We start from the raw sequence: 10,619 nt of genomic DNA, 5'->3' as shown, positions 1-10,619 counted from the left end.
GGGAGGTAGTGGTCTGTGGACGACAACATTCCTCAAATGGCCTGGTCTAGCCAGATTCCCGACATGGATGCAGTGGAACACTTTTAGGATGCTTTGGAACATCCACCTTCCCCCTGGCCCCAGCGTTCAACATCGCTCGCTTCTCTGGTTTCGGCACTTGATGAAGAATGGGCTGAATCCCTCCATAGACATTCAGACAGCTCATTGAAAGCGCCACAACGGTGCTCAGGGCGTCATGGAGGGGAAGTGTGGACGAGCGCGATGCTAATTTCCACTAAGAAGTATGCTGATGCATTTGATCATAGAGGGTATTTCCACAAAATTTATCTTACGCTGAGCTACCGATTGCAGTACCCATCACTGAAACAATTAACAGCTGTCCATAACATACTAAGACTAGAAAGAAATCCATGAGATGCCCATACAATGCAGACCTGTGCTTGCGCCCTCAGTCCGTTACGTCATCAGATAGCTGAATGAGACTCTGAGTCATGCCTAGCTGTCTGTTAAATTTGGTTTGATGCTTTTTATCTCTACGGCCGTTCTGCACATCCTAGTACGATAACGAGAAATTAGGTAAGTTGTGATCTTTAGTGCTGAAAACAGCATACAGCACCAACTCTTCCTCAGTGCAGGCTCCATAACACACGTCAGCGCGACTTCGCGAACTCAGGTAATGATCTGATGATGCAAAGAACCGATCGTTGTACGTACGAACAGTTCGATGTGCTGAACTTGTTTATTCTTCTTCTTCTTCTTCTTCTTCTTCACCTGCTGCTGCTATTCCAGCATTAGGCCTTATGGGCTGTTCCGACCTCAGCATCTCTTCCTCGGCCTTCCAAAACCCTTCAACCAGTAGGATTGTATTCCACTGCTTGTCGAGGGATTGTCTGAGGTGACGTATGCAATACACGCATATTACTTTTTGGATTACTTTTTCAGTTAATAGCTATAGTCCCATTTCTTTCCTCATTTCTACATTTGTCTTCTCTCTTGCATGCTTTCACTGATCCAAGCAACTTCATCTCTTTTGCTTCTTGTTGTCTTGGGTGTTTTGATATTAATGTCCAATTTTCTGCTCCATATACTACAGCGAACTCTGTCACGACTTCATAAAATTTCATTTGCTTATTCTTCTAGTTTTTTTACTTCACTGTTCTTCTTATCGTGCTACGTAAGTTTTGATAGGAGTTACTTTTCTTATTTATAGCCTTTTCTTCAAAAGTTGTCTGATCAGTTTCAAGCTGCTTGCTGTCTATCGTCTATTTCATGTTCAGTTCTGCTTATAAATGTAGAAGAAGATTTATGTGCCTGTCTTACTACATTTTTTTGGTTTCATTTCTGATTTAATTATGGTTTTCTTTAGCTTCCTTAGGGTATAAGCTTCATTTTCATTTCTATGGCTTCTATCTCGTCGTTCCAAATCTTAAGCCCCCTTTTTTGGATTCATTTTGAATATATAATAGTCTTTTTAATGGTTGTCCATTTTTCAGTTAGATCTTCGCTTGAAGGCATTTGTTGAAGTAGATTATTTATCCTGCACTGGTAGAGGTTCCTCAGACTTTCTTCTTGGAGCCGATGCGCCTTAAAAGCTTTGTTTGTTTTTTTTTTTTAATTTTTCCTCTTGTGTTTCTTCCATGAACTCCACAGCTGGATCTTTGATTTAACAAGATACTTCTCCGTACTCACATATCTCCCCCTATATACTTGCGTGTCTATCACTCTTGAGGCTAGTTTCCTATTTACTATTATGTAATGAGTAAGACATTTGTGCCCTTGTGTAGATAATTTCTATTTATATACGCCTTTATTCTGGAAGTATTTATTGGTTAGTTTCATTTCATTAAAGGTGACGAACTCTCGCAGTTTTAGTCTATTGTTATTAACAGTATTTTCTCTATTATTGCCGATCAACTACTGAAAGGCTTGTTTACCTATTCTTACATTTAAGTATCCTGCCAAGATGACACGAATCACCAAGAACGCAATTAATATGCTTATTGCGATGGCAAGGAGTTCAGAGAGGAAGAAAGTAGAAGCTTTCGATATGTGGTGCTAGGAAAGAATGCTGAAGATGGGTATGTCGAATAGCGTACGAGGAGCTACTCAATCGAACTGGAAAAAAAAGTAATTTATGGCACAAGTTGACTAAAGGAAGGAATTATTTGATAGGAAACATTCTGATTAATTTCATAGCGGAGAGAAAAATGTGTGTGCGTGCGGAGAGGGGGGCTGGGGGAGACCAAGTAAGCAGTTTCAAATGGATATAGTATAAACTCCCCACTATATTTGTTTCTATATGTAATTTAGCCCAAATTTACCTCCCACTCTACGTATTACCAAAACTATGTAGTCACAAACTGTTATCCAACATACACTCTTACGCTAACCTTTGACTGAACAGAACCTAACTTGAACGGAACTCTAACTGCTGCCTGTTTTTATATTAAATGCGCAACTGAAGTAAAACAATTATCTGGCCCTAATCGAAGTTTCCAATTACCTCGCGTCTTGACGGCAATGTTGCAGGTTACTCGAAAGCACAACAGCAAACAGCAAGGGAGAGGCGACTAATCTAGATCTGTATTTCTAAATGAAATTTCCAACTGTTGCATACCACATGTAGTAATGCGTAATGATAAAGAATGGGGTGGGCAGTGTAACCACTGCTATAAAATGATGTTCCAAGACAACGATTTTAGAATGTAGTGTATATTCAATAAGACAGAGTGAAGCTTCGCGTGATCTTTAGACATAACATTCGTCTGAACAGTACTACGCTTAACAAAGTGAACAATTATTTAAAAAGGATACACTATTAAAAGAGAATTTCTATAAAAATTAAACAGCTTATTGAATTAATATGTTGATGCATGCCTCAGCGAAATGGGGCAGTGTTTCTCTCTGCTTTGAGAAAGTGAACAAAGTTACCTAGAGGGTACTAATCATTTCTACAAATTTATTTAAAAAATCAAAACTTATATTCCTTTCACGTTTAGAAGTGTACATCATATTCATCCTTGCTGTCCTTTACAACCAATCTTTCATCTAACATATACAATCACAAGTCAACACAGCATACGTCAATCACCTGCCACACTTCAACTAAGAATATATCAGTCAGCGCGGAAGCCAAGACTGCCACGACAAGACCAAAGAATGTTTAAAAGTAACGTTAAGTTGCTCTCTTTCTCTCTCTCTCGCCCTCTCTCTCTCTCACTCGCCCTCTCTCTCTCTCCCTCGCCCTCTCTCTCGCCCTCTCTCTCTCGCCATCTCTCTCTCTCGCCCTCTCTCTCTCTCACTCGCCCTCTCTCTCGCCCTCTCTCTCTCGCCATCTCTCTGTCTCGCCCTCTCTCTCTCTCTCGCCCTCTCTATCTCTCTCTCTCGCCCTCTCTATCTCTCTGTCTCGCCCTCTCTCTCTCTCTCTCTGTCTCTGTCTCGCCCTCTCTCTCTCTCTCTGTCTCGCCCTCTCTCTCTCTCTGTCTCGCCCTCTCTGTCTCTCTGTCTCGCCCTCTCTGTCTCTCTGTCTCGCCCTCTCTGTCTCTCTGTCTCGCCCTCTCTATCTCTCTCTCTCGCCCTCTCTATCTCTCTCTCTCGCCCTCTCTATCTCTCTCTCTCTCTCTTCCTCTCTCTCTCTCTCTCTCTCTCTCTCTCTCTGCCCCCCTCTCTCTCTCTGGCTCCCCCCCCTCTCTCTCTCTGGCTCCCCCCCCCTCTCTCTCTCTGACGTGCACTTCGGTAACATAGAAAAACCAAAATGACATGACCACCTTACAGTAGTTATTCGCAGATGAAGGAGGGAGTAGGGTGTAGAGCTGCAGGTGGTGTGGTGGGGTGGGGCGGGGCGCGGCAGCCGATGTCCTTACCGGCAGAGTGCGCGGTGGCGCTGGCCAGGCCCCGTAGCGACTGCAGGAAGCCGAAGCCGCTCATGTGCGCGGAGGTGAGCGGGGAGGCGCGGCCGCGTCCCCCTGCGTGCCGCAGCTCTGGCTCTGCCTCTGACGCTGCTTCGCGTCGCGGTCGCCGTGCCGGACGACACCTGCGCCCACCAGCCACTCCTTCACACCCTCCGCCCTGCACTCGCGCGCTGCAGCACTCACACACACACTAGCGGCGGCGGCGGCGGCGGCGGCACGTGGCTTGGCTTCTCGTTTCTCATCTGCATCCGTACTCTGTAGTCCACCGTGCTGTATGCGGTTGAGTGTATATAGTGCACCACTCGTATCCACCCATCTTCCTGCTCCATTTTACGGCTGATATGCCAGAAAGAACACTGTCCTTACCTCAAACTTTGCTTGCAGATTAAAACTGTGCGCCAGACCGAGGCTCATACTCGGGACCTTTGCAAGTGCTCCACCTACTGAGCCACCCACGCACGACTCACGACTCTCCACCAGTACCTCGTCTACTACCTTCCAAATTTCAAAGAAGCTTTCCTAAACCACATTACCGCAAGATATCTTGCTCATCAGCGAACTCAGCCGTTAATCAATAAAGGAATTTACAATTAAGTCCGTCTAAGACTGGCGCGTGGATACCTGGCAAAGTGATTGTTCCTCATCCTGTGGCGTTTCGCTCACATTACGCTTTTTTTAAATTTGATATCCGTCGGAACAATATAGGGAGAGACAACTGTGCATTGAGTTGTCCAGCATACGGTTACAGAGGAGGGTAATACGCCTGCTAGCGGTGACTGTATAATGCAGAAGTACCGTACAGACAACCGGGAATTACACACTTAGCATGGCGCGAAGCAATACTGTGTCGTTATAGTTGGAGTAAGGAACAATGGCGGTCGAGTTTAGGCTTGCTCTGCACATCTACGTCATGTATTCTCCGACAGCCAATGACCTTTCAGAAGTGTTCTGAACGCTGTGCTGTGAATCCCGTAGCTAATGCGAGCATGGTCGTAGAGAGTTGTTTAGGCAATTTATATTCCATTTGTTACAAGATGTCATCTTTCATGGTGCTGGTACGTGATATATTCTGCATCAGCAAGCGAGAGACGTAATTTGGAGGATATACGCTTTCCTCATGCTAAAAGCACGCGCATGCGCGTACCCCAACTGTCCCTTCGAATCGCCAGCAATGCAATCTCCGTCCACTCCTCGACATGCGCGAACCACCATCGTTCGTCGCTCAGACTAGTTAATATTTGTTATTTCAACACCGCCGCGCTCCTCCAGCCGTACCGTCAATATTAGTTGCACTGATAGAGGATTGACAATAATTTCATAAAATCATTAACTAAAGTAAAAACTTAAATGAGAACATTTTAACTTAGTCCTTACTTGTGGAAGGCGATGGACAAAACAGAGGTGCGCAATGGATAAGCAGTCGCCAAACTGTTACTTTAACTCACCACCAGTTTTCTTCTGGGTACGAACGAGGAAACAAACAAGCTTCGGGAAGATCAAATACAATTCGATGCCGAGCACTATTGGTCGTACTTAACAGTGCCTCGGAAAACATTTGTGTGTAAAAACAGATCATAAGTTTGTATCAGATATAAACAAACGCAACACGAGCTTTGGACGGTATCGTGTAACAAGTTACCGGAAGTCATCTGTTGTGTTGAACAATACCTTGGTGAAGGGTCGTGTGAAATTTTGAGCATTTAATACAGCAACTCATTAGATTGTGTCCTGTTGCAGTGCTCTGAGCATAGTTACCTTCCGCGGAATCTGATTTAATGAACGAACATAATCGGGCTGTTACCTGCTGTCGCAGGTTCGAATCCTGGCTTGGGCATGGATGTGTGTGACGTCCTTAGGTTAGTTAGGTTTAAGTAGTTCTAAGTCTTGGGGACTGATGACCTCAGATGTTAAGTCCCATAGTGCTTAGAGCCATTTGAACAATCTTACATGCGTTTCGTGACTACCTCCACACGTTAATAAATAAAAATCGAGTGGCATTGTTCGTTCTGCTAACTTCATTTCATAGCACTGGATTTTCTCCCACACTGCCACTTTCATTTAGCAAAGTTTGTTATTTTCACGTCGAATCCTGTGCCTATATGGAGATGAAGCCAAACGGGACGAGATCTACAAAACTACTTCAGAAAACGCGAGGTAAGCAAGCAAAGTCAGTGATGCTAGGAAATTGAACAGACATACCCTCCTCATAAACCACAGTACTGATGGAACCTGGCATTTTTGCAAGGTGTGCGTTTTATGGAACCCACCGTCTACGACAGATAGGTAGACGAACATTATAATAATAATCCATAGTCGCCATTCTTCTATTTATTTATTCACTTTTTTCCTTTTTTGAAACGTCACAATTCGCTAAATATCAGCATGTCTACGAAATATTTGTAAACAAGCTGTGAAGGCTGAAGGTACACCATGACTCGGCCAGACACCTGCTGACAGGATTGGCCCTCAGCCTTGGCACCCGACATTGTTGACTTCATGAACACGGAATGGTTGGTTCCCCACATCACATTGTATTTTATTATCCATTATACGACCTATACGAACCAAATACCGTATAATCATTGTGATCTATCATGATAGTGGGAAATTGTGAATGGCATGGTGAATGCCATTTCCTATCAAATGTGCTGTGAATTCTTACGTCGTCGTCAAAGGCTGGATTCGTTTTCGGGGAAATGGCTTTTCAAATTCCCGTCTGGCCTTCGGTGATTTCTGTGAATCTATAAAGTAGAATGCTGAGGCCGTTTCTTCCATGCGCAAGGCAGAATACCTTCTGTATACTTGCCCAATCCACTGGTGCGTCGTCTGTAAAGGCATAGCGATTCATCTGTGAGTTTGCACTGGGCTGACTAATTTTATATCCGATGAGCTGATAATGTAAACGTAACAGAGCAAGGTAGTATGACTACCTTTATCACAACAAGTCGTCCAAAACATGAAAGTGAGAGTTACAAGAGTTATAACACAGTTCCTCTGTTATTCAGCTATATCTCTTTCTCTTTCAGTTAGCTGCAGCTTAATCAATATGGTTCCCACAACTGTTGCGTAATGGCCAGAGCTTCCGAGCGGTCAATAAATAGCAGGATCTTGTTCCGTGGCTATTCTGAACCAAGCCACCGTGCTTTGATACGGCGACATCAATTACTAGCTCCAGGCCAATTAATTAGGTACTCAACTACATCCACTGGCCGCTATACAAATTTCCCCTTTCAGTGAACAGCAACTTCTCAAAGCGGCTAACTGGCCAAAATGTCAAGCGACGAGCAATTGATCCGATACAAAACCAAGTGTTTTGGGAAAAACCAGTTGCGTATATGCGATTCTCCCAGTTTTATGTAGTTCATATTTACGGTACAGCTACAAGCACTGTGCATTAGTAAATAAAGACTTTTAAGTGCGTATTGGCGAGGAACCATTTGCTCATTCTACAAAATTTCACATTTCCATCAGTAAAAATGTCTACGTGTAGATACTGCATTGTTATTCATAAACTCTTTGCTATATGCTTCAAAATTTAATGTTTCTCTTACGTTACGCGCATTTTCACAAAAAAAGAAAAGTTAGAATCAGGTGTATCTGTAAATTTATTGAAAAACATCTCCTTGTACCTTCGCTAAACAATGTAGATACTTACCCTTATACAAATATAACGCAGTTTACAAACAGTTAAACTAAAACTTACATATTCTCAGTTACAAGAGAATATTTCGTTTTTCCCCACATTTTTTAACTGCTTTGGCCATCAGCGCAACTTAAGCACCACTCGTTTTGCATGTAATCTTAGAAGCAAAGGTCCTCATTTTTCAACTAGACTACAATACAAAACTCCGCCCACGCATGCCTCTGAAGGCCCTACGGAACCGACCGGCCGCCGTGTCATCCGCAGCCGACAGGCGTCACTGGATGCGGGTACGGAGGGGCGTGTGGTCAGCACACCGTATGTCAGTTTTCGTGACCGGAGCCGCTACTTATAGTCAAGTAGCTCATCAGTTGGCTTCACAAGGGCTGAGCGCTCCTCGCCTGCTAATAGCGCTCGTGACACCCGTACGGTCACCCATCCAAGCGCCACCAAAGCCCGACAGCTGTTAACTTGGATGATCTGCGGGGAACCAGTGTTACCACTGCGGCAAGTCCGTTGACCATTCTTCACCCCTTGTCCAATAAATTATTCAGTCACCCTATTTACCTTTCATAGTGTAAACAGTTACAGTTATTAATTGCTACAACTACTGTTGCTTTGTACACTCCTGAAATGTATTTGCAGAACAAAGGAAACATCTATGGTCTGAATACCTTCGGGTAGTGTAAAACTGAGGTCAGGCGTCACTTCTAATACTGTACGATCATTTCGCTGCTAGAGTTTATTAAACATCTCTGTAAAGATCTGAAAGTATGAAGTATTTGACCTGCAGAAGCGCATGCATCGTTCGATTCGAAACTTCTATTTTATCCATACAAGAGGACATCATTTACTTAAGTGCGTGATTTGAGTTCGTTTGTTTGAGTTTAGAATCACCTGTAAATCTCTGCTCAAGACGCTAATTCACTGCAAATCTTTCCTCGTACCAGAATACTATGAACAGTGTTTTTTCCTGTCTTCCAGTAAAAGTGTTATTTAATGTATACTTGAAAGTTATCACTTGACTTATATACTACGCTGACACATACCTATACGAACAAACAAATTCAAAAAACAAAGCAGAAAATTATGAGCAAAATCAAGATTTTAGATGTTCTAATATAAATCCAATGCCAAGAGCCTTGTCGCAGTGGTAACACCGGTTCCCGTCAGATCACCGAAGTTAAGCGCTGTAGGGCTCGGTTAGTACTTGGTGGGTGACCATCCGGTCTGCCGAGCGCTGTTGGCAAGCGGTGTGCACTCAGCCCTTGTGAGGCACACTGAGGAGTTACTTGATCGAAAAGTAGCGACTGCGGTCTCGTCAACTGACATACGTAAATTCGTAAACATACATACCATCAGCGGGTATATAAATGATTAGAGCAGCAATTCTCTGTGACAAGTACGTACAACGGCCACCAAAGAGTGTTGTTCGTCTTTAGTGTTGTCGGGATGCTGTGTATTCGTTTGAGACGGAGTTATCAGCACTCACGGAGTGTTTCAAAAAGGGCCCCATGTGAGTCTCCATTTGGCAGTCTGGTCGAATGGTCCAATGTTCAGACCTGTGAGGCATTCGAATGTGGCAGCGGCCCGACGCTGGACTGCATGGGAGCGGTAAGGGCAGGTGTACTGGCCGTCAAGATTTCATTCGACCGCACCTGTCCATCACAACGGCAAACCGTCGAGTTGCGCACCCAGAACACGGCAACCCCTTCACATCAGTAGGTGCTATCCGATAGCAAGTGATGGACTCCCTGCAATATTCTGTGTCACTCTGCAAAACTTATCAGAGATCAGCAGCAGCCAAATTAGGGAATAATGGCGTCGCATTATGTTACACAATTAATCGTCGTTCTGCATTATACCGAATAACCGTCGTCGGTAAATATGGCGATGTCCACGGGAGAGCTTCCACACTTCCAGTGTAATGGAGAGGCACAGCGGTGTTATGCTGGCTCGTTGTGTGGGGATCCAGCAGTCATTACTCCACGTCACGGTTAGTAGTGACTGAGGAAACTCTGGCAGCGCAATAGTACGTCACGAACATCCCGCGTCCTCATGTGTTACCTCTCGTAGAACAGTAACGTGCTGCCATTTTTCAACAGCACAACGTTCGTCCACATATTGCACGTGTGTCCATGAACTTTCTACGTGATGCTGAGGTACTCACCATAGGTATCCCCCATATTAAATTTATCGAACCCTCCCACTGCCAGTATCCAGGATATCAAGAACTAGTTACAGAAGTCGTGGGCCAGCTTGCCTCAGGAGAGGATACAACGGTTGTGCGACTCTTCTTACGCAAAACAGTGCATTCATCCAGAACAGAGGGGATATGACATTATATTAATAACTGTGCTCGTACTGACAGTTTCTTAGTAAATCTGACTCCATTTTGTAATCACTGCGTCATGTCATTTCGTGAAGTTTCATTTCGTTTCCTCGTCCTCTTCAGGGCGTTTCGCTTTTTTAGCTTTTTTCACGTAAATTCAGTGTATGAGTCAGAGACATTACATTCTGCAGTAGTCTGCCTCTTATCGAATTGTATAATGTGCAATCGATCCGTTAGCGACGAAAGAACAGCAGATGCTGGAACAGCAGAGCAAGCTTTAAGCGTACTGATAGAAACTTCCATAAACGCCGAAATGTAATTAAGACGCTGGAACAGATGGCTGAAAATTCTTGGACCCGCCGCAGCACGAATTCGGTAAAATAGCAGTGCCGCCGGTGCCTACGTTGAGCCGTTGTACCGCGTCGGTGGCTCAGGAGCTTCCCCAACTTCTAAGCCAGTATCGGCGCACGCGCCGCGCCAACAAACCTCCCGTTTGCCGCTTTCCCCCGGCCACGGGCAGCAGGCAGCTGTAGCCCGGCTGCGACCCGCCGCTAGCTTCGGCCAATTAAGATTTCATCCGCAGTGGGTGGCCAGCACAGGTCGTAACCGAGTTAAGGGGCTGTTTCGCGACCGCATATACGAGTATCCAACCACACCCTGTCCTCTGCTTTGTGTTATAAAATTTCATTGAGACACTGCCGGGCGCACATGAAACCTGTTTTTTGCCATTGACTCC

The 10,619-nt window shown here is 44.6% G+C and overlaps 1 pseudogene; it reads left to right on the top strand.

Annotated features, from left to right (window-relative positions):
* The first annotated feature begins 8,683 nt into the window (after positions 1-8,683).
* LOC126211399 (5S ribosomal RNA) lies at positions 8,684-8,800 on the top strand (annotated as a pseudogene).
* Positions 8,801-10,619: the final 1,819 nt, after the last annotated feature.

This window comes from Schistocerca nitens, chromosome 1 (assembly GCF_023898315.1).
Source record: "Schistocerca nitens isolate TAMUIC-IGC-003100 chromosome 1, iqSchNite1.1, whole genome shotgun sequence".
Taxonomy (NCBI): Eukaryota; Metazoa; Arthropoda; class Insecta; order Orthoptera; family Acrididae; genus Schistocerca; species Schistocerca nitens.
Note: the sequence above shows the minus strand (reverse complement) of the source record. Positions and strands in the feature narration are given on the sequence as shown.